General features: G+C 43.9%; 1 pseudogene; it reads left to right on the top strand.

The window, feature by feature from the left end:
- The first annotated feature begins 1,726 nt into the window (after nt 1-1,726).
- On the top strand, nt 1,727-2,110 carry LOC111146510 (annotated as a pseudogene).
- Nucleotides 2,111-24,240: the final 22,130 nt, after the last annotated feature.

Below are 24,240 nucleotides of genomic sequence, written 5' to 3' on the forward strand. Positions count from 1 at the left end.
CTCTTCAATAAATGGTGCTGGGAAAACTGGGCAGCTATATGTAGAAGAATGAAACTCGACCATTCTATTACACCGTACACAAAGATAAACTCAAAATGGATAAAAGACCTCAACGTGAGACAGGAATCCATCAGAATCCTAGAGGAGAACATAGGCAGTAATCTCTTCGATATCAGCCACAGCAACTTCTTTCAAGATATGTCTCCAAAGGCAAAGGAAACAAAAGCCAAAATGAACTTTTGGGACTTCATCAAAATCAAAAGCTTCTGCACAACAAAGGAAACAGTCAAGAAAACAAAGAGGCAACCCACGGAATGGGAGAAGATATTTGCAAATGACAGTACAGACAAAAGATTGATATCCAGGATCTATAAAGAACTCCTCAAACTCAACACACACAAAACAGATAATCATATCAAAAAATGGGCAGAAGATATGAACAGACACTTCTCCAATGAAGACATACAAATGGCTATCAGACACATGAAAAAATGTTCATCATCACTAGCCATCAGGGAGATTCAAATTAAAACCACATTGAGATATCACCTTACACCAGTTAGAATGGCTAAAATTAGCAAGACAGGAAACAACATGTGTTGGAGGGTATGTGGAGAAAGGGGAACCCTCTTCCACTGTTGGTGGGAATGCAAGTTAGTGCAGCCACTTTGGAGAACAGTGTGGAGATTCCTCAAGAAATTAAAAATAGAGCTTCCCTATGACCCTGAAATTGCACTACTGGGTATTTACCCCAAAGATACAGATGTAGTGAAAAGAAGGGCCATCTGTACCCCAATGTTTATAGCAGCAATGGCCACGGTTGCCAAACTGTGGAAAGAACCAAGATGCCCTTCAACAGACGAATGGATAAGGAAGATGTGGTCCATATACACTATGGAGTATTATGCCTCCATCAGAAAGGATGAATACCCAACTTTTGTATCAACATGGACGGGACTGGAAGAGATGATGCTGAGTGAAATAAGTCAAGCAGAGAGAGTCAATTATCATATGGTTTCACTTATTGGTGGAGCATAACAAATAGCATGGAGGACATGGGGAGTTAGGAGAAGGGAGTTGAGGGAAATTGGAAGGGGAGGTGAACAATGAGAGACTATGGACTCTGAAAAACAGTCTGAAGGGTTGTGAAGAGGTCGGGGGGTGGGAGGTTGGGGGAACCAGGTGGTGGGTATTAGAGAGGGCACAGATTGCATGGAGCACTGGGTGTGGTACAAAAACAATGAATACTGTTATGCTGAAAATAAATTAAAAAAATGATTAAAAAAACAGAAAAAAAAAAGAAAGGATGAATACCCACATTTGCGTCAACATGATTGAAACTGGAGGGGATTATGCTAAGTGAAATGAATCAAGCAGAGAAAGACAATTATCATATGGTTTCACTCATATGTGGAAAATGGCCTACAATTTGAATCATTAAGTCTCTAGAGAGAAAAGAGAGTAACACCAGGGCAGAAAAAAATATTTGAAAAAATTAAAGGTCCAATAAACTTAGCAAACTCTAAGTAGGATAAATACAAAGGAAACCAAACAAGGAACATCAGGGTCAAACTAAAATTTAAAACAACACTCTTAAAACTTAAAATCATCAGCTTAAAGCAAAAGACCAAGAGAAATCTTGAAATCAATCAGAGATTCAAAAACACAGTTTTGTCTCTTTTCTGGCTCTGCCTACGGAGGTGACAGCCATCTCCTGCTTGGCCTCATGGCTGTCCTCAAACTTCTGTTGAAGCCCAAGGTTGTGAAAAAGAGGACCAACAAGTTCATCAGACACCAGTCAAACTGGTATGTCAAAATTAAGCACAACTGGCAGAAACTCAGAGACACTGAAAATAGGGGGCACAGAGGATTCAAGGGCCAGATCCTGACATCCAAAACTGCTTGTGGGAGCAGCAAGAAGACAAAGCGCATGAGGCCCAGTGGCTTCTGGAAGATTCTAGTGCCGCTGATGTGCAACAGAATTCACTGTACAGAGAGTGCTCACAGTGTCTTCTCCAAGAACCACAGAACCACCATAGCAAGAACAGCCCAGCTGGCCATCAGAGTTGCCAATCCCCACGCCAGGCTGTGCAGCAAAGAAAATGAATAGTAGTTTATATGCCCATCATATCTGTGTTAATAAAACCATAAAACTACCAAAACCAAATAACAAATAAATAAATAAAAACAGCTTTGATGATATTGGCAAAATGGTGGGATACTGAGTTCTCTATTTGTATTTCCCCTCAGCACAGTGATTGGGCAACCATCTTTGGACAAGAATGCCTTTGTAGGAGCTTTGGGACCCAGGTGGCAGATTATGGAACTCAGGTAGAGTCCAAAACCAAGAAACCCCACACAGGTAGCTCACTGACTGACTGGTTTTGGATGCAGACCCAGAAATAGCTCTGTACCCCATAGACTAGGCTATAGCCCCATTTGGCTGTCAGCAGCCTGTTACCAGCACCATATGCCAAGGGTCCTAGAGGAGTTGCACCCACCCATGCCTTTAGTAATAGGTCCAGATACTTTAGTCTGGGCTGTGGACCCTGAAACAACCTGTGACCTGGCTTTAGGCTCTCTTGGCCTTGGCCTGGGAGCCCCTGGACACAAGGCCACCCTATGACAGCCCTTTAACTAGGATCCAGCCACTCGTAGCTACAGTCCAGGGGTGGTCCTGCCATCCCAGAGACCCAGTAAGAGACGCCCCATCAGCACCCCCAGAGATTAAAAAATGTCTCTATGCTTGGCTCTAATCCCATACAACCATTGTCTGTGAGAAGTCCCTGTGGCCCAGGGCCCTGTGGGGAGACATGTCCATCATGCTTTAGAGGAAAGTCAAGCAACCAATCTTCTGACAGAAGATCCTGAAATGATTCTGTGACTCAAATCTAGTTCCTCCCAGCCACTAACTACAACAATCCCACTGACCCAGGTACCCAATGGGAGACCTGGCCATTAGTTGCCCTCAAATATAGAACAGCCAACCTAGATCCAGCAACAGATCCTAAAATGGCCATGGGCAAGAGCACCCAGAAACCCAGCAGTACCCATGCTTGCCTGTATCCCCAGAGTGAACCCCAAATCTCAGACTGACTATAAATCCTGAAACAGCCTTATAATTCAGCCCTAGCCCTTCCCAGCCACACTCAGAAAGACCTGACCATTCATGCCTCCACTCAGATACCTGCTGGGGGACGTACCCATCTATGCCTCCACAGGCAGGTGCACAGAATCTAATCTTAGCTGTAGAATCTGAAACAGCTATAGGGCATGGTTCCAGCCCCCTCAGCCATGGTTTGGGACTAGTGTTACCCTCTCAAGTGACCACCCAGTGACCAGGAAGGTGCCCACTTAGAGAACAGGCCAGAGTCACACCCACCACATACCTGGTATCAGGCCAGCTGTCTGTGGACTGAACTGAGGATTCTGAAATGGACCTTTGTTTCAATACCACCCTGATGAACCAAGTTCCTGGAGGCATTTTCATCCCTGGAGGCATGTCTTGTCAGAGACCAGACAAGATCCATGCCCACCCAAGTCCCTGGTGACAGGTCCCCTAACCACGGACCCCTCTGCAGACCCAGAAACAGTGCAGACACAACTTGCTCCAACCCTGTATGATGGTGATTCCAGAGGACATGTCAATAGCCCAGGAAACTGACAAGAAAATATCTTTACCTGCTGAAAACCAGTCTGTGAGGCCTGGAAAAGTCATTCGTCCCTTCAAAGGCACAGACACCAACACAAGGCTACATGGATGCTGACGAATTGGGTAAATATGACACCACCAAAGGAAACTAATAAAGCTCGATTACTCCAAAGACCTGGAGATCTAGAAATTGCCTGACAAAGATTACAAAATAATTATTCTCTAGGAAGATGTAACAATCCAATTTAATTATTATATTAAGATTCTCTAGAAAAACATAACCAATAGGATGTGTATACATATACACAGAAAGAGATTTATTATAAGGACTTGTCTCATGCTATCATGGAGGCTGACAGGCCCCAAGATCTACATTCTGCAAGCTGGAGACTCCAGAGAGCTGATAATGGGAGTCCAGTGTGCCCCCAAAAGCCTGAGACTTAGGAGTCTAAAGGCTGGTGGCCTCAAGACTCAGCAAAAGCCCATGTTTCAGTGTGAGTCCAAAGACAGGAAACGGTTGATGTTTCAGCTTAAAGGTAGTTAGGTAGAGAATATCCTCTTATTTGGGTGTGGGTCCATTCTTTTGTTCTATTCAGGCCTTCAACTGATTAGATGAGGCCCACACATACCAGGCAGGGCAATCTATTTCACTTAGTATACCAATTTGAATGTTAAACTTGTGGCGCCTGGATGGCTCAGTTGGTTAAGCATCTGCCTTTGCTCCTGGGGTCCTGGGATTGAACCCTGCGTCGGCCTCCCTGTTTAGTAGGGGGGCCTGCTTCTCCCTCCCCCTCTGCCTGCCACTCCCCTTGCTTGTGTGCTCTCTCTATTAAATAAATAAATAAAATATTTGAAAATAAATAAATGAATGTTAAACTCATCCAAAAATATCCTCACAGAAACACCTCGAATAATGTTTGACCTAATATCTGTGTACCCCATGGTCTAGGCAAGTGGACATAACACTAACCATCATGGTTATGCATTTACTAGTAGAGTTTCAAATGCCATAAAGCAAAATATGGTAATTAAAATTAAAATTAAAATATACCCATTTCTATAATCATAGTTGGAGACGTTATCACCCTTCTTCAGTATTTGTTACAATGAGTAGAGAAAAATCTCAGCATACTCATTTGGCAAATTGTTCACTTCTTTTTGTTGTTGTTATTCACTTCTGATTTTAGATGTTTCAGCCCTAGATTTTCCATTTGTCTCTTTTCTGTAGTTTTCATTTCTGCACTCAGATTCCCCACCTATTCACTCCTAGGTCCACCCTTCCCATGAACATGATTTCAATAGCTGTTTGCATGTGCTTGTCATTTTTTGCACATTTTTGCATTTGTGGCATATAGTGTTTACTGTGTGTTCGATCTTGTGAATGTCATCCAGATGTTTAACCCATTTAGATTATGTTCCAACAATAGCTTTTCCATGTGAGAATCATACAGTTTCAAATGTTTGCTCAAACTCTCATAACAGAGATGCTCCAGAGACCAACTTCACACTCAGATCTACTTACCTTTTCAACAAAGTAATTTCCCTTAAGGACATCATTATACTGGCTGTTCTGTTAACATATGCCTCACGCTGTTATAAGAATGCACGCTGATGGTATATACATCCCCAAATGGTTGTCATAATTAAAATTATTTTCCTCCCACATATTCTTTCATTAGGTCCTCTAGGCAAAGAGAGAAAGACCAGATGAGACGAGGAAACCTAGAGGGACTCATTATCAGGAAGAGTTTCCCAAGGAAGGTAGAAAAAATGCCCAAATGAAGAGGCCCCCTTCCTCAGAAAGTTGATGTTCTAGCCTGTATCTCCATTGGCACCTGGAATAAAACACCAGCCATCTCCTGCTTCTTATTTTGTACTTCCCTTTGCTTTACTGTAATAATTAGAACAATACTGACCTAGTGGGATTATTTTAGAGATTAAATGAGATGAATTATGTCTGAGTTTGGAGTTCATGGTAGATACTTGATAAACATTTGTTGAGGCCGGATGAAAGGTTTTACGTAGGATATCAGAAAAGGCAAAAACTCAGGTGCTGGGCATAAATAACAAGGATTTTCTGATGGCTCGTGATTTGGCCTATTTCTGTCTCAGTTTGCTCATTTGTAAAATGGGGGTAATATGGAAGTAGGCCAGGCACACTGAAATGACCATGTAAAATGGCTAATCCAGTACCCACTATGAAGTCTCCATATAATTAATATTAGAATTTTTAACTTAACATTAATTTTCTTATGTGCCTTTACACAGATACATTATGTTTTCATTTTCTGAAGCTTTAGGGCAAAAAAGCACTGCTACATTTAATCCGTCTTCTCTCCCCCACACATGCGCTCCCTCCTTCCTGACCATTTTCCTTTCTCTGTTTTCTTTCTGCTTTAGGCTCAAGTGGATTAACTACTTCTGAGCATTAGAGACTGAGTTGAATCCTCCTGAAGAAATCTCATCACAGATGGTTCGGAGCCACACTGATTAGAATGCTTACTGTTCCAGCACTAGGACACGTTTAGAGGTGAGAAAGATAAAAACATTTCTTTCTTAAGCTGAGGATTTCCCAGAAGGTGATAGGAAAAGAGTCTGAATCAAGGTTAAAAAATGAATACATTATCTTTTTGATGTTTACCCACTGGCAGGTCTTATAAGTTAAGAAGAAAGTAATATCTATGAGGGGGTTCACATTTAAAATCAGTTATGAACAAAATCTGATGGCATTGAGTGTTTGCATTAGATAAGCTCCTCAAAGCCTAACTCTCAAAGTCAAAGATTTTATATTTCCATTAGTTTTCCTTTCTCCCATTCTACCAATGTAATGAAAAGTGTGCCGGACTCAGAAAGAGGTTCTGGGCAGCTGCTTACTAACTTTTCACAGAAACGGTTGTGGGCATGCTGTTTATTTGCAAATTAAGAGAGTTAATGCCCCTTACGTCATCCCTTCTCTTCTGGTCCCACCGTTCCTGTCCTGTTCTGTCCTGATCTGGTCCTCAAGATTGCTGTCCAAGGCAATTAAAAAAAAAATCCTTCCTCCCAGATTACGCTCTTCAGTCAACAGTCCTGGAATTATTATATTTTATTAAATGAAAATGTGATATATATATATATATATAGATATATATATATATATATAATCTTCAATTCTTGACTATGGGCAGAGGTCTTCTTACTCTGCCACCTCTCTGCCAAAACCATCCATTATAAATAAGATCATGTGGGATTGAAGAGTGAAATTTGCATTAATTGCTGTGGCAGACATAGTTAAAGGTGTGCTGTGATACTTTCTTGTGTTCATTTAAATTAGATTGAAGGCAAGTGGCTCATTCTAGCCAATGGATGTCTGCCACCAAGGCTGTTAAGAGACAATGTACTTCCTCCTCTCCTGGGTTAATGACCTTGAAGACTGCGGGATCCTGCTGACTTAGAAACTAGGAAGAGGGATATTCTATCCCCATTGGACTATGTATGAGTGAGAAATAAACCATGATGATGTTCCACCATGGAGCATTGGGGACTTCTTTGTTATCACAGCACAGCATAGCATAGCCTGACTAATGAAGTTGCCACTATTTTCAAATTCAGAGGTTTCACATAAAAATTGTGAATCCTAGTCTCACTTGAAAAACCCCAAAAATCTCTGATGTGGGAATGGAACACATGACTGGCAGCAAGTCACTGTACCTCAAGCTTAGCTGGGACACGTGTTCACCCATCATTTCCTTTCCCCTTCATCTTATTTCCATTATCTGCTCGAATATTTTTCTTCTTCTTCTTTTTTAAAGATTTTATTTATTTATTTGTGTGTGAGAGAGAGAGAGAGAGAGAGCACAAGCAGGCGAAGGGGCAGAGGGACAGGGAGAAACAGACTCCCAACTGAGGGGGGAGCTGGATGTGGGACTCGATCCCAGGACTCTGGATCACGACCCCAACCAAAGACAGATGCCCAACCCACTGAGCCACCCAGGCATCCCCACTCAACTAATATTCTTTGTATTTGAGTTTACAATCCCTGACCTACAAAGTATAATTCGACCTCCTTATATAGCATGATAGACCCTTCCTGACTTGAGCTCATTTATCCTTGTAACCTTGCACCAAATGCACCAGCAATCTTGTATAATTCGAAGTTACTCAAAGATTTCATTACATTCCATGCCTCTAATACTTTGGGCATTCTGGTCTCTTGGCTTCTACAGTCCTTGCTACATTGTTCATCTGGTGGCTTCCCTCTTTTCAATATCCACCTCCTGTATTTCCTTTGTGGGAAATCTTTTCCATGACTTTCTTACATTTCTTCCAACTGGAGCGATTTCTCCATTTTGACACTTACCCCTCTGCTCTGTCTTATTCCAAACCCAAGTACAGTGCCTGGTACCGAACAGGTGCACAGTCCATGCTAACAGGATGACTGTCAAAGTATGACATTTGTTTTTCAACTTTCAGAGCAGTGCAGGCACATGGTAATGATTCAAGTAGTACAGGAAAGCTCATGGTGGAGTGATTACTCCTCCCTCCCCACTCTTAATGCCACTACTCAGAAACAGCCTCTTTTTCATACCATTTCTGCTTTATTTATTCCATTGTTGGTCTCCATTACTCTAAGTACTGCATTTGAAAGTGTTTTTCTTGATTTATTCTTTTCCTCCCATCTCACCCACCTCTCCCCAGCATCTGAGAGTACTACTGCTAAGCTTTACACTCTGCCAGTTGCCTTTATAACACTAATGATAAGTGTAAGTTCTGTTTTCTATTTCTCTTGATGGTGTCTCTTAAATTTATCTTCTCCTTTCCTTTCCTCCACTTCTGCCTCCTGCCCCCGTAGCTTCATTCTGTAAGCAACACTAGCTGTCGCGGATGTTCATATTTATACTATATTTTCACTCTAATCAGATCTTCTCTGATTTATTTATTCATTCAGGTTAATGACTTTGTCTTCACTGTGCAAGCAGATACACCCCTGCCCAAACCTTCTTACCTCCCTCTCTGCACCCTGCCCCACATTGCCTTCCCAGTCAACCCATCTCTGACAAACCAGGGAACAACCCTCTTCTGCTCTGAAAGTTTCCAGCCCAATCTGTTTTCCCTGCCTTGCAATACTATTTTCTCTGTTATTTCCTAAATCATCATGAAAGTAGGACAGCTGAGAGCTGAGTCAGGGACTGTCCCAGGCACTCTGTGTGTGAAAAGAAATTAAAAAAAAAAAAAAAAGAAATATATCTTGTAAGCTACATAAATCAGGAGTCAACATTTTTATTTACAGACACAGATTAGACTTAATGGGCTGAATTAGTAAATCCAGAAAGGAGCCTTTCCTAGAGCAAAGTCCTTCATTTTTATAATAATGTGGTATTTTAGGAGCATAATTCTGTAGTCTTTATAACTCAGAACTGTCAGGCTTGCCGAGGAAGCAGCCACTGTAAGGGAAGGATGGGTAATTATTTTTTTCCACTTCAGTTTTTACAGTGTAATTAGCTCAGCACTGGAAGGTTGGAGTCTTGGATTCCTGATCTAGAACTACCAATTGTTTGTCTGTACTAATCAAGCAAAAGGGCTTACTCTCTCTCTCTCTCTCTGAACTTCTCCAATAGTTGAGAAGTTTGGGTGAAATCATTTTCCAGATCATTACCATTCATAGTTGACAAGGATATCACTCCCTTGGTGAAGATACTATGGCCTCCTTACTTATTTCTGCTGTCAGAGCCACCTATGGATACCATAGTTAAAGGGACTCTGGTGACTTTCTGTATGAATATCTGTTGTTTAATCTACCTTGCATTTATTCTTCCTCCTTTTGGTTACCTAACTGTGACTTTCCATGGAAATACACTCTACCTATCCACATATGTGACATTGGTGGGGCTGACCACAACCTCCAGCTCTGGATAAGCATATGACTCAGCCTTGGCTAAGTGACGCATTCCATGACCCTGGCCATGAGATGAAGCTCCAGATGGGCATGCACAAGTCCGAGTGACTCACACTATTTTTTAGGTGTGCTCTGGGAGAGACCTCTTGGAATAGAACCAATACTGAGACTATACAGTTGAGAAATGGATTAAAAACTATGCCCTCATATCATCTCTTAATTTGAATTCTCTTGAAAACAGAGCCTGGTGTGAATTTAGGTTCAGGTAGTTTATTTGGGGATGTTCTTCCAGGAAGAAGCAATGAGGAGCTCGGGAGAGTGAGAATGAAGAAGAGGAGAGCCAAAATAAGGGTGTGTTTTCATGTTTTGAGAAGCATCTGTTGAGGATGTCCTCAATCCTAAGAAAGAGGTATAAGAAGAGACAATTTTCCCCCAGAGAAACTCTGGGTATTATTTTACTGATAGTGATGCCTATGCTTGCTGTAGTCAGTTTGTGGTCAGTGTGCTCCCAAAGCTCACACAGGGAGGACAGAGTTAGGAAAGCAAAGAAAATTGGAGTAAAGTTGTGCCAGAACCTTGGAACTTGGTTCCTGTGCTTCTCTGGACTAATTATTAATGAAATAATCAAATTTTGTTGTTGGTTAAACTGGTTTGTATTAGATTCTTGTTACCCTATAACCAAAATTACCTTGACTGATAATATTTATTACTGAATGCATTAGGGTGAGGAGGGAAGAAGAGAAGTCAAGGCAATCGTGAGGTTTTAACATTTGTGGCTGGGCTGATTATGAAGTAATTCATTGAGATAAGGAGCAATGTAAGAGGCACAGACATGGAAACAGGATGATAACTTTAGTATTTTATGCACTGTATTTGAGACACCTACCTGACATTTACTTGGAGAAATCCAGTGTAAGCAACCTGACATGTAGATGTGGATCTCTGGGTTTAGACTAGTTTAGGGTAGCACATACATGTGATGAGAGTTGAAATGTATGAGGGCTGAGACCACTCACAGAGAGATGGCCAGGTTGGCATGCAAAGACATAAATCAACAGAGATGTGTTAGAAGCCCTTTGAAGCCATTAAATGAAAGCTGATGTGCTTGGGGGAAAGTAATCCAAATTAGATGTATGAGGTTATAAACTCTAAGTAATGAGATCTGACTCATACCTTGTTCCTTGAGGATTTCATCACAATGAACTGCAGGTCAAGGTAGGCCCCAGAAAAGAGATAGAGTAGGAAATGACACCCACAGTTTCTCCCAGGTGATGGCTTTGCAATTTGCAGTTGGGCCTTGACAAGAACATAAAAGGGCAGAAAGATACAGAGAGACTGGATGTGCTCGAGGTCCTCACTCTCTGCCAGGCATCACACATACCCTGTGCCATTTTACCTTGTGGTCACCCTGTGGGATATGCACTGGTGTCATGTCCATTTTATAAGGGAAGCAAAGAGGCTGAGAGAATTTAAACAAGTACCCACCATCATGTGCCAGCAAGTGACAAAACCCACAATCTGGACCCCAGCTCTACTTGATGCTAACATCTTTGCCATCTCCACTATGATATGTAGCCTTCATTAGAGATATACTGCATATTCTTGTGGAATAATAATTTGTATCCATATTTATCTTCCTTGTATGCTGCTGATGGCATATTTCAAACTTATTTTCTAATTATGTATTACATAAGCCACCTAGTATTGTGCATCATGAGTGAAATTTGCTTAATAACTGCCTATGAGGAAAAGAGAATTTCTTTTGAATAAATGTTGGCTAGATCACAGATTGTTGCTGCATGATTGTGATAACTTGAATTATTATTAAGCAGATAATTGCTCCCTTCACCCAGTCACTGTGGGCAGAGTATATTTTCTGCCCATTAATGTTGGGCTTGGCCATGTAACCTATTTTGATAATGGTATGTTAATAGACATGAAACAAGCAAAGTCTTGAAATGTCCTTATGGGGGTGGGCTCAAGTATTTTGCACTTCTACCCTTACCATGTGAATACCTGCTGGTCCCAGCTGATTGAGAGACATGTGGGGGAGTGTTGCTTCACCTGAACCATGACCTGCAAGTTGAAGCAGAGCCACCAGAGCTGCCTACAGAGCTGTGATTGGACACTTCCCATTCCACCTACTGAGTTCTGGGGTAGTTTGTTATCTAGCTGTAGCTGATTGATGCAATTATTATCAATATAAATTACATTCATTGATGATTTTGATATATTCATTTATTCAATTACTATTTACTTGATAGTTAATATACTGGGCTCTAAAAAAAAAAAAGAAAAGAAAAGAAAAACAAACTTACAAATACAACAGATACAGCCATGTCATCATAGCCTAGTTGGGGAAAGAGCAAAAGGGTAAGTGTTAAAATGGAGAAATCATTCTGGTTGGGAGAAATGCAAGAAAAGCATGGAAAAGATTTCCCAAAGAAGTAAAATAGGAGGTGGATATTGAAAAACGAAGAAGGATCCACCAAATGAACAATGCAGCAAGGACTGTAGAGGCCAAGAGACCAGAATACTCAAAATATTAGAGGCACAGCATGCAACAAAATCTTTGAGCAACTTCAAATTGTGCAAGATTGCTGGTGTGTTTGGTGCAAGATTATAAAGAGAAATGATCTCGAGTCAGGAAGGGCCTCTTATGCCATATTAGGAGGTTGAATTATATTTTGTAGGCCAAGGGTCATAAACTCAAATACAGAATATTTAATGAAGTATTTAAATAAAGTATTGTAACAGTATATTGTTAGAACCCTGATGGGGGATGATAGGAGGGTATGGAAACCATAGGAAGGGCATGATCCTTTGTGGGTTTATGGGCAAGAGAGATTTCTGGAAGAAGCAAAATCTCATCTGTAATCTGAGGAGAAAGTGATATTAAAGTTAGTTGGGACAGGAGGACTCCTGGGAAGGAGAGAGGGTGGGGAGAGGAGAGGGTGTCACAGGCAGAAAGAAAGGACAGCATGTGCAGTGTCCCAGGAGACAGAACAAAGACTATCAGGGAATGTGAAAGCTTTTCAATAAAACAAAGGCAAAATAAGAAGTGGCAGAAGGATCACATTGGAGGGAAGGCTCAGCTCGAATCACATAAGCACTTGTGAGTCTTGTCAAGAAGTTTGGACTTCATAGGGTGCCTGCATGGCTCAGTTGGTTAAGCATCTGCCTTTGTCGCAGGTCATGATTCCAGGGTTTTGGTATTGAGTCCTGAGTGGGCTCCCTGTTCAGTGCTTCTTCCTGTCTCTCTACCCCTCCCCCTACTCGCTTTCTCTCTCTCTCTCTTTCAAATAAATGAATAAAATCTTTAAAAAAAAGTTGGACTTCATGAAGAGAGAACTAGAGAATAAAAGATTGTCTTATTAAACTTTAAAAAATCTCAGTACTTTTCTTCTTCCAAAATTATAAATAACCTAGTTTATTCAAATAACACATTTTGAAAATTTTAAGACAAAAAAAAATTAAAGATCTCTTCCAAAATCAACACACCCACTCTAATGATGAAGCACTAGAGCATTTCTAATTAACCAAGAGCTCATTTTATGTTCCTGATCGGCATGCTCAGAGAGCCATGTGGATAATTTAATGTGAGGGTGTGAATGTGTGCTTTCCTCTGCTCTTTACTGCATGCTTCAGATGTTGCCATGGGTAACCAAAACCTGTTCCAGAAATTGACAGTTAGTTCGTGCTTACACAAAGGAGGGCAAAGAAGAAGAAAATCTTTCACAGCCGGTAATTTTCCCATGAACTCTTCTCTTGGACTCATCCCAATCACCTCACAAGCTTCCCCATCTGGAGACTAGAAACTCCACAAGGGCAGGAACTCTGACTTGTGTTCATTCACTGAACCCCCAGGATACAGTACAGTTCCCAGTACACGTAGGAACTCAGTGTATATTTGTCAAATATATGAATAAATGGATGACTGATGGACTTGTTCATGTAAATCACAGTTGGCCAATTCAGGTCAGTTTCCTTTACTAGACTGTGAGTTTTTTGAGGTCATGGAGCAGGTGGTGCCCTTCTTTGTGCCTCTGTACTTATCACCATGCCTCACAGGTAACGTACATGGGAGATGCTAAGGTCTTATTGGATGGATGGATGGATGGATGGATGGATGGAAGGTGGATGGATGAATTAGTGAATGAATGAATGAGGTGAACTGCAAGTACAGAATCTGCTAACCAGAAAAAAGGTGGAGTCCAGAAACTTAAGTATGAAAACAGAAACATATTAGGTTTAGTAGGAAAAGTAGGTTAATAGATGAGTCAGAGGTTGAAAGACATAGGCAAACAGAAGAACAAGTGAGAAGGGGGAAAAAGTAAGTAACCAAAAAACAAGCAAAGCAAGTGGATGAGCCTGACTTGGTTCATTCTGTCCTGTATGCCTGGGACAGTTTCCCAAAGGCCCTCAGTCTTGGTCTTCTTCTCTGTTGACCTGTCATTCCTCAGTTATTAAGATTTAGCCTGAACACATCACTGTGATATTTAAAGCCCTCTAAAGACTGAGGTAATCACAATCACCCAGACTAAGTTATTTTTAATTTTTCTTTCAAAGCCATATAGAAAGGGGGGGTGTGGTCAAAAAATAGATTTTCCCATGATTTCTTTGATTTTTCCATGATTTCTTTGATGATGTGATGAATTCTTGATGAATCCCATGAATTCTTGATGAGCCAAGACTTATGGTTCTTGGGGAAAGAAGACTTGGTCTGATGACTTTGACATTTCCTGTGGTTTTGAAGAAATGTTGGCCTCCTCCCATTCTGTGAACTTCCTTTTTCAGAGTATACAGCTGGATGGCACAACGTTTCACTTGGGTGCCAAGGAGTACCAGCAAGATGTGCTTGGGAAGGCCCTGACCAGCATGATGGGGCCCCAGGGTTTACACCCCCATCCTGGATCACTGAGTCTCCTGGTGCGCACTCTGAGTTGAGTTTCAGATTCCATGCCTGATTGCAATTCTGGTAACGTGGAAGGGAGGAAACAAAAGTGGTCCATGTAGAGATTCCTGTGTCATGGCTTCTCAGTGAAGGTCTTCTGGGTGCTATGTGGGCTGTCTTTCACATTATGAAGACTGCTGATGAGGAAATGTCTCTGGTTTTATTCAGAGTATGAACCATGTGTTTGCTCATCCATCTTAATTCAAATAACAGACGTTGCCTCACCCAGGCGCAGCAATGCCCATCTCTCATTCACTCTGGAAACACTCCTCTGGGGAGCACAGGTTTGTTCTGAGCTTCTCTAGTCCTGACGAAGTGCTCTGCAAATGCCCCAGCTGGAGATCCAGAATCCCAGCAACTGAGCTGGTGATGGGGAAGCAGTATCTTTCCTTCCTCTCTTCTCCTGCAAACACTTATGGAGGAGGGGTAACTCTGGGCATGGAGAAGGACTGTGGAGTATGGGACATATTTATTGAGAATCTACATTGTAATGGGCATGTGCCCAATCATGTACTTTTTCTTTTCAGCAAAACACTGTCATATAGGTATTATTATTCTGGTTTTCCACAGGAGAAAATAGAGGCTTGGGAATATTACATAACTTGTCCAAGTTCATACATCTATTAAGCAGCTAAGTGGTAAAGGTAGGACTCATACTAGGATCTGTTGACTCTTTCCCCAGAGTGGCTCTAGGCTCTCACTTCTCATGAGGACAGTTAGGTGGTGCCAGGCTTCTTCTGGAGAATGTGGTCTACATTCCAGCTATCTGGATCTAGATCTGGTGTCTACAGTCTCCTGTTCTCCTCTTCCGCTCGCCTTTACTACCCTCTTGAACATTCTGTCAGGAAGTCACTGGCTGGGCATCACGGACACCTAGGTGCCATGGGAGCCACCGTAGCTCTGTTAACAGGTCACAGTTCCCTGGTAAGCTCCTCCTGTGGAAGGGAAATCTGTCCATGGCATGACAAATCCAAGGCACTGTCTGGTAGGAGGGAGGGTTTTCTGAGAGGCTGACGCAAGGTCTCAGAAGCCACACTACAGACTCAGCTATCACTCTCCTCATACTTGGCCTGTCCAACCAAATGCAAATCCTAAAACTAAGAGTACAAAGGGTCCCAAGAAGAGTCCCCAGAAACATGGGGAGATTACAAGTGCAGGTTATGGTGGGAAGGGGAGATGGAGGACCCTGGTGGTCAGGGACCTGAACCGTCCCAGTGTAAGGCTGGCCCCAGAAGGTCCGGAACACTAACAGGAGTGAATAAAGGAGCTTAAAGGGCAGGGCTTCTTCAAAGAGGCTTCTGTGAATCCTAAAGGTATAGCTTGTGGGCAAGGATGACAGCACTGACTTTGGGACCTGAGCAATAAGACGGGTAAGTGATGAGACAGAGGAAGTGGCTGGGGGGAGCAGAGGGCCGCTGGAGGGGAAAGGGAGGCCCTTTAGGGGATGTTCCATGAAGACCTGGAAGGTGAGAGAGAGCCACATGAACAACCCGGTGAAGAACATTTCAGGGAAGAACCATGGCAGTGCAAGGGAAGAAATTGGCAAGTCAGCTAACAGAATAGTGGTGAGTTCCAGGCATCCCAGTTAGTGGGGGTGGGGGTGGTGCTGGGGGAGGAAGAAGATGGGTAGAAATGAAAGAAGGGTTGGAAGCAAGAGTTATATCCAAGCATTCCAGGCATGGGCAAGCAACTGAACTCTTGAGTCTCAGAGTAAAGGAAAACCATTTTGTTTAATTTAATTTATATTTATTTAGGGGAGTGCACACGCACGAGCAGGGGGAAGGGCAGAGGGAGAGGAAGAGAGAGAATATCAAATAGACTTCCTGCTGAACTTGAGCCCACAGGGCTAGATCTGACGACCCTGAGATCATGACCTGAGCCAAAACAAAGAGTTGGATGTTTGACTGACTGAGCCACCCAGGTGCCCCGAAAACCATTTTTAAATATTAGAGAATTCCCTGAGTATTAATGTTATAAAGGGCAAGATTTCCCAAGGTCTGAGCTAGAAAGATTGCATGGGTAATAATTAGATAGCTCTGCAGGTTAAGCTCTTGTACATGGGAGGAGTCTTGGTGAGTGAGGCCAGGTCTGACTCTAACATGCCTACAGACCCCACCCCAGAAACTTCTAGTGAACCCTCTCAGCCCCTGTGGAGAACAAAGTCTGTGGTTGGGCTCCTTGGGTTCCATTCCTACCTCTGCCCCTTACTAGCTGTGTGACCTTGGACAAGTTATTTAACCTCTCTGGACTTTGCTTTCCTCATCTGTAACATGAGGATGATAATAATAGGATCTGACATTGTGATTTGAGCATCTCATGAGTTATCATATATGGTCATAGCAAAACTTGACACATGGTAAGAGCTACATGTTAGCTGTTGGTATGACTCTGATTACATCAGATTTTCAGGACCAGTGGAGGAGGCAGACACACAGGAGGATCTTTATCCTCAATTGAGAGCTAAGAGACATGATCTCACTTTGATTAAAAAAAAAACAAAACGTGCTCAGTTCCATGATACACCACAGAAGCAGTTCCACAAAGGCGACATTTGGATGTGCCTAAGGAGGGACAGCACAGGACAAGGAGAACAGCCCCAGGTGACCAGCTGGCAGAGGACTGGACTGGGCTCCGGAGGGAATCCTGGGTGCTTCTCAGTCTGCGTCAGTTTCTCAGCAACTGGCGGCTTCTCTGTCCACCAACTGTTGACTGTTTTTTGGCCCACGCCCAGTGTCTTCAGGCTCCACCTCACCTCACCTCTGCAGGCTGATTGTGCGGGGGTGGGGTGGGCTGTGGCTGAACTTGGGGAGTGCAGGCGCACAATGAGGGCTCAAGACTCTCCTGGCCGTCCTGCCCAGAGCCTTGGTTTTGTTGTCTGTCTCGGGGAGTGACTTTGCTTGCCTAGCAGGATCGCTGTGAGCAGTGAGCTCTGTGATACCCGCAAAGCACCTGCTGAGTCATGTGTGCTCAATGTGTGTCTCGGCCCTTTCCTTCTGCCTGGTGGTGGCAAAGTTCCAAGTAAGGAAATAGCGGAAGGGGGTCTTCTTTACTCTGTAGAAGCTGCAAGGAAGTCACAATATCCCCATGGACACCCATGGGAAAGATCGCAGAGTCACTCAGAAACCATGCACTGACCACTTACTATGCAATAGCTCCTTCATAGATACCAAGTTCTTGTAACAGCCTTACTAGATAAAAGCTATTATTACTTCTGTTTTAGATGAGAAAGCTGAGGTTCAGACAGGCAGAGCAAACTGGCCTGAGATTGGAATTTGGAGGTGTCTGATTTCAAAAAGATAGCTTTCGATGACTTCCTGCGAGCCTCTGTGCCTGGCAACCTCCCACCACACCTCACCTTTCAGGAAGCTGGTTTCTCTTTCTGTGTCACATCCATTATGAAGTTGTGACATTCAGTGTCTCCTGGCAAGAGAAGGCCACCCCCTAGGATAAAACTGGGAAAGAAGCAGCATATGACTCAGGAGGGCTTCCCACTCACCCTGACACCCTCCCTAGGCAGAAGGCGGAGTGGGGCTGCCAGATTTCAGAAATGAAAATATTGCATTTTGCATTTTATCTGTGAGCCCTAAGGTGAGGGAAGCCTCTGTGTTGGGCAGGGGATGGGTTCAGAGGGGAGGCAGGGAAGGGTCCGCTTGGGCCTTGGGCTCAGCATCCCTTGCTTGTCTGATCTCAATCTAGGATGGCAATGCCAGGAGAGAAAATTCAGAGAAAGTATAGGGAAGGCAGGAGGCACAGGTCTTAGGACTCACTGCCCTGTTCAAACTTTGGACAAGACTCCTGGCAAGGCACCTGCACACCAGCACATGGCCCCAGGGTAGCTGGCTCAGTGGCAAGGGCCCAGGATGGATTTGTGAAGAGCTAAGACAGGGCCAGAGGGAGCACTCCAAGGCCCCTCAGCTCCAGCTTGCAGAAGGGAGCATGCGTCTCGCATCTCTGCTTGGTTCTGAGGAGACAAGGTACACGGGAGGACCCAGCATGCGCCATCCTGCAGATTGCTGAGGCCGCTGGCTTCCGTCCTGAGCCAAAGCTGAGAAACAGAGCTGAGATGGGCCTAACGGAAAGGAGGAGAGGAGAGCAAAGGAAGAGAGAGCCTCCTCACGGCCCTCTGCCCACATCATCAGCCCCAGATCTTTGCGGCACATGTCAGCCTTGTGACAAGCAGAGAAAGTGACCTCTCTAGACTGCAAGGACCCCTAAAAAACAAAAGCCCGAATTTTCTCTATGTAGGCCACCACTACAATACTGACACATTCTCTTCACAGGACCCCACAATGGCCAGGAGGAAAGGGGGTGGGGAATCTCAGAAAGACTGAGGAATTTTCTATATAGAAGAGGCATTCTGGAAAATTAAAGGATGAGTTAGCCATTCTCAGCAAGTTGAGGTATGTGGAGTGTGTGTTTGCTCTACCCAGTGGGATGGAGGCCCAGAGCAGAGGGGGTCAGATGCAGAAAACCAAGAGGATATGCTTGTTGAACACCCTATTTGTGGTTTATTAACTTACTGCCCCGCTCTGTGGGAACTTGGAAATACATTTTTGGCATAGTGAAGATGATGTTTCTAATGATCGCAGAGACTCACAGGAATAATGAAGGTACTGGGGTTTTGGTCCTTGAGAGCAACAGTGGGAAGTCGAGAATTTCTGTCCCCAGAGCACCACACTGCTCCCAGTGGCATGAACTGTTTCACTGGAGAACCAGTCTCAGGGCTACTGTGACACAGAGGAAGGCTCTTAAGCTGGCGCTCTTAAGATAGGAGGATTCCCATGGGTTAGAGAGGTAGGAAGAGGTCACCCAAATGTGAGTCCGGGGGACATAACCTGTAGACATGTTCAGTAACAGCGAGCAGCCCGGTATGAAGGAAAGTCTTTGACTGTACTTGGAGGCTGGTAGCAAAACCCACCTGCAGGGGTTTCCTAGAGAAGCTCAAATGAAAAAGATCCAAACAAGGACTCTGGTAGAGGTGGGATTTGAACCCAGGCATTCTAGTACCAGAGTTCACATTCTTCACCATTCATAGCAGTGGACATTCGATCATCATTTATCAGTTGGATGGAGGTATGAGTGATCACATGGCTCTGAGTTGCCAGAAACGAGTTCAAAGATACAGGAAGAGCCAAACAATGTAAGCAGGGGAAGGTACATGTGCACAACAGTGCTGATCAGAGCCCACACAAAATGCTTCTGGATAAGGAGGCTCACTGCATCCCTCTTACCGGTTCCCACTCTTCATTAATGCTCCTATCTCATGTTTTTAGGGGTGCTGTAAAAGACACCTGACATTTAAGCCCCCAGACTAACACTGTGCTTCAGCCACGTCAAGAATAGTAATTATCGTTGATTTGATATGGAACTCATTTCTGGTCTGGCGCAGGGCTCTGCCCCATCTCCACCCAAGCTTCCAGGTCCCAGCACAACTAAGACCCAACCTTGGGTTTCTGTGCCTAAAAGAAAAAGTCATAAAAAAGAGGGGTTGATTATCCACACAAGACAGGTTAGATGGGGCTCAGCAAAGTCTCAGGGCATGGTCTTGGAGTCCTTCCTCTGAAAACCTCATTTCCCCCTCAAAATAACCAGTGAGATTGGTGATATGGTCATTATAGTTTGGGAGATGGGGAAACCAAGGCTGAGAGAAGTTACATATTTTGGATGAGATGGTAAAGCTTTCCAGTAGCAGAGTAGGACTTGAAGATAAGTTCTTGTGAGACAGAGACCTGAACTCTCAATCTTTTTGTTATGGTCTCTCCATATGAGGCCAACCTTGGGGCCAGACCATGTCTACACAACATTTCAGCAGAAGGACACAGAACTTGAATTGCTGGAGTGTAGTGAAAGCTTAATAATCTGAGTTTAATAATTCTCTGATTCATAATCTGCCACTCAATATTTGTTCATCCTATTACTGTATTTGCTGCTAGTCATGAATTAATCAGATATGAGATGTGGTATGTACAGAGTTAAAAAACCAACGCTCCTGTCCTCTTTCCTCCTTTGGTCCAACAACATTCGTATTTTACTCAAAAGAATATAGTCAATCTTGCCCAGAGATATTGACTGTAGGTGTCCTTATCTTATGACAAACTTCATCACTGTCTGCACACAAAGTTAGCATGACAACAAAATCTAAATGAAATCTAACTTCTTGTAAGATTTTACCACATGTTACCACGTTCATACTCAAGAATGATTCCAAGCTATATCTGTCCATTGAAGGAACAGAGGTTTAGGTTTTTTCTAACATTTTTTCATTTGAAACACCATGATGGAACAAAGAGACTTCTTTTCATTAGACTCAGGGTTGTGGCATCAAGTGCAAAGACTGTTACTTAAGAACATAGTTTTGGGAAGAAGAGAGAGCTGAGATCAGTGGCTGGCTGTGAGTTTAGGGCACTCGGTTGATTCTGAGGTTGCTGAGGGAAATGGCCCAGTAGCAATGTCTCAGGGAAGCAGGAGGACTCCTTAGTGGAGGAGGTTGGACATAATAGGCTTAGCCTAGCAGAGTGGGAATCCACTCTCTGAGCAAGGCACGTAGGGGCATCATTCTCCTGATGGAGAATACAGGCCAGTGTAGATGCTACAGACAGTGAAGGGCAAGAGGCCAAGAAAACAAAGAGTCAAGTTAGAAATGAAATCATGAAAGCCGAGGGAAATGTTTAGGGGGCTGGTCCTTGGTGCAGACATACCACAAGAGGCTATACGCCAAGCCAAAGTCAGCAGCCCTGGTTTGAGGATGGTTGTCTGGGATCCACCTGCTGCAGGAATGGGATTGTGGCCATCTTGAAAATTCTTTGCTCAATATTGGCCCAGGGACCAGCTGGGGCAGCTTCTGCAGGGGGAAGGCCCTGACAGCCTGTGGCTGGGTGAGGATGGAAAAGAGAGAAGTGACAGTGTCTACCCAGCTGGCCAGATCTGAATTTCTGCACCCAATTCATTTTTGATGTTTTTTGCTTTCTCCACGTCGGACAGCAACTTCACCGAAATCCACCCAGTTGTCTAAGTAATAGGTCCAGTTGCCTTAACTGTGTTACAAACCAAGTTCTGAGAGGGTTCTACTTGTCTTCCTGGTTTAGAAATGCAGTGGACCAGAAATCATCTACTTGTCACTCAAAGTGTAACACGGCACAGGGATCAGCAGCGTGAGTATCACCCAGGAGCTTCTTAGAAAATGGGCACAATAGACTCTACTTCTTGTGGTTGGGAGGATGATTAACACGATACCATATGTATAATATAACTTCATATGGTGTCTAAGAAATGACAGATGGTAGACACATGTGGAAGTGGCAGTCCTGGTGATGCTAGGGCTGGTAATCCCCATCGCCACCCACTGCAGCCTCCACAAGCTCTCCCTTAGTGGGTTCTACCTCAAGGCTCCATGGGAACTGACTACGAGTTGGTGGGGAAGAGGGGGTGAACCAGGTGCACCAGATTTGGACAAAGGCTGTGTAAGATTCTGACCAGTACGAATCTCCCATTTCCACCCTCACCCCTCTCTGTCCCTTGCTGGTGGACACTGATGTCTTCACCTGTCACTGGAGCAGCTCTGATTCCAGGTCCAGACTACACCCAGCAGTGGGAGCAGGGGTGTTCTGGAAGGGTTTAGCTGACTTCAGCCTGTGAGTTACTCTCCCTTGCCTTAGGCCACTTTGCCACACATTAGCTATTAAGCTGCCATCACTGGGTTCTACGCTCTTGAACCCTAGTATTCATCAGAATCAACTAGAGAGCAACTTCAAAATGCAGACTCTTGGATTTTTCTCCCTGAGATTGACTCAGTGGGTATGGGATGGGGCCCAGCTTCAGGGGAGACTGATACTGCCTGTCCATGGACCACATTTTGACCAGCACTGCTTTAGAAGATTCAGATGAAGGTGATCTGGGACCACACTTTCATGAATTCTCCACTAGAACTATTTAATGTAGGCTCTGGCTTATTTATGTTTCCCCACGCTGTGCCACACCCCCCCAGAACCCAGTACCCGACATAGACAAGGCCTCAGTGAGTAGTAGTTGAATGGAAGAACCCCCACCAATATGCAGCATTTCCGTTAGTTTTTACAGAACTGGAAACTTACCCTGACATCTTTTCCCAGAGGCTGGGACCTAGCCTCTTGCCCAGTGTATGAGTTTCCTGGGGCTACTCTCACAAATCACAAACTGGGGAGGGGGGTGGGTTCAAACAGTAGAAAGGATTTCTCCCACAGTTCCCCAGGCCAGAATTCTGAGATCCAGGTGTCAGCAAGCTCTGTTCCTTCCAAACCTCTAGAGGAGCATCCTCCCTGGCCTCTTACTCATCCTCAGCTTCTTTGGCTTATAGGCGCACCTCTCCTGTCTGCCTTCATGTTCACACAACCTCTTCCCTGGGTGCATTTCTATGTCTCCTGTCCTCTTCTTGTAAGGACAACAGTCATTGGATTCAGGGCTCACATTAACCCAGGAAAGCCTCTCTTGACTTGATTAGATCTGCATAAACCTGATTTCCAAATGAGGTTTCTAAGTTTCCAGATGGACATGGATGGGGCGGGCTATTCATCTCACCACACCTGGCTAGGCAGATCTGACTCATCTGATTTGAACTAGGACACTTCTGCATTCTTTCTGTACATCCCACTTTTCTCTGGGTTCCAAACAATATTGACCCTTAATGTCATGCAACCCTTGCTTTCTATTGCCACCTGCCCTGCTCCGCTGTGTGTCCCCTGTCTTCCGTGGCATAGATCTTAGTCTTTGAAGACATACACTTCCTTGCACTGGGTCATTTTCCTGCTTAACACCCTCCTGGATCCCCATCTCAACTATAGTTCTCAAACTGGGACAACAAGGAGATGAAATGGACCAGGGATATGAAGTTTAAGGACAGAAGGCAAATATTGGTGGGTTGCAAATTTCTCTGAAAGATCTTGGTGGAAAACCAGTTATGTTGAAGAGATCAATTGATGCACATGTCTTTTTAAGAATAAAACTGGGAGTCTTTAAATACATTTTAAGCTTGCATTATGCTGCTTGGGTTACTTCTTCCTGAGACTCCTCAAAGTTCTGGAGATATGAGTCTCACTGGGTCTAAAATCAATATACTGGCAGGGCGTCTTTCCTTCTGGAGGCACTGACAAGAACTCCATTCCTTGTCTTTCCCAGCTTCTAGAGAGAGACTGCATCCCTTGACTCATAACCCTTTCCCCTGTCTTCAGATCCTTCTCCCTGTGTCCCTCTTTCACTAATAAAGACCCTTGTGTTTATGTTGAGTTTCTGAATATTCCAGAATAATTTATCCATCTCAATCATATCTGCAAAGTACCTTTTTCATCTAAGGTAATACATTTGCAGGTTTTGGAGAGTAAGACCTAAACATCTCTTTGAAAGGGGTTGAGGGGGAATTAGGACCTGGACATCTCTGCACATCTGTGGGGGGAAAGCTTACTTTATTCTGTCTACCACAATGACCAGAGCTGAAAGTCCCCTCCTGAGCCACCTCCAGCCAATGACAGGGGCCAGCCTGCTGTGTTCCTGGGTGCAGGAACTCCACCAGTGTATGAGACCATCAAAAAGGCTGGGCTTCAGTCTTACCTCTGTACATGTGGCTAAGCCAAGACTTCCTTTCCAGCATCCTCTAACTGCACAAATGAATGGGTCCCCGGCGACATCACGAACCCACTCACCAAATGTGCGAGGAAGTGAGTCGCCATCTCAGAATAGCTCTGAAGGTGCAAGAGCAGAGTGTGTGAAGGCAGGATGGGACTTAGAAGA

This window comes from Enhydra lutris, unplaced genomic scaffold (assembly GCF_002288905.1).
Source record: "Enhydra lutris kenyoni isolate GAN:26980312 unplaced genomic scaffold, ASM228890v2 scaffoldscaffold14, whole genome shotgun sequence".
In the NCBI taxonomy this organism is placed as follows: Eukaryota; Metazoa; Chordata; class Mammalia; order Carnivora; family Mustelidae; genus Enhydra; species Enhydra lutris.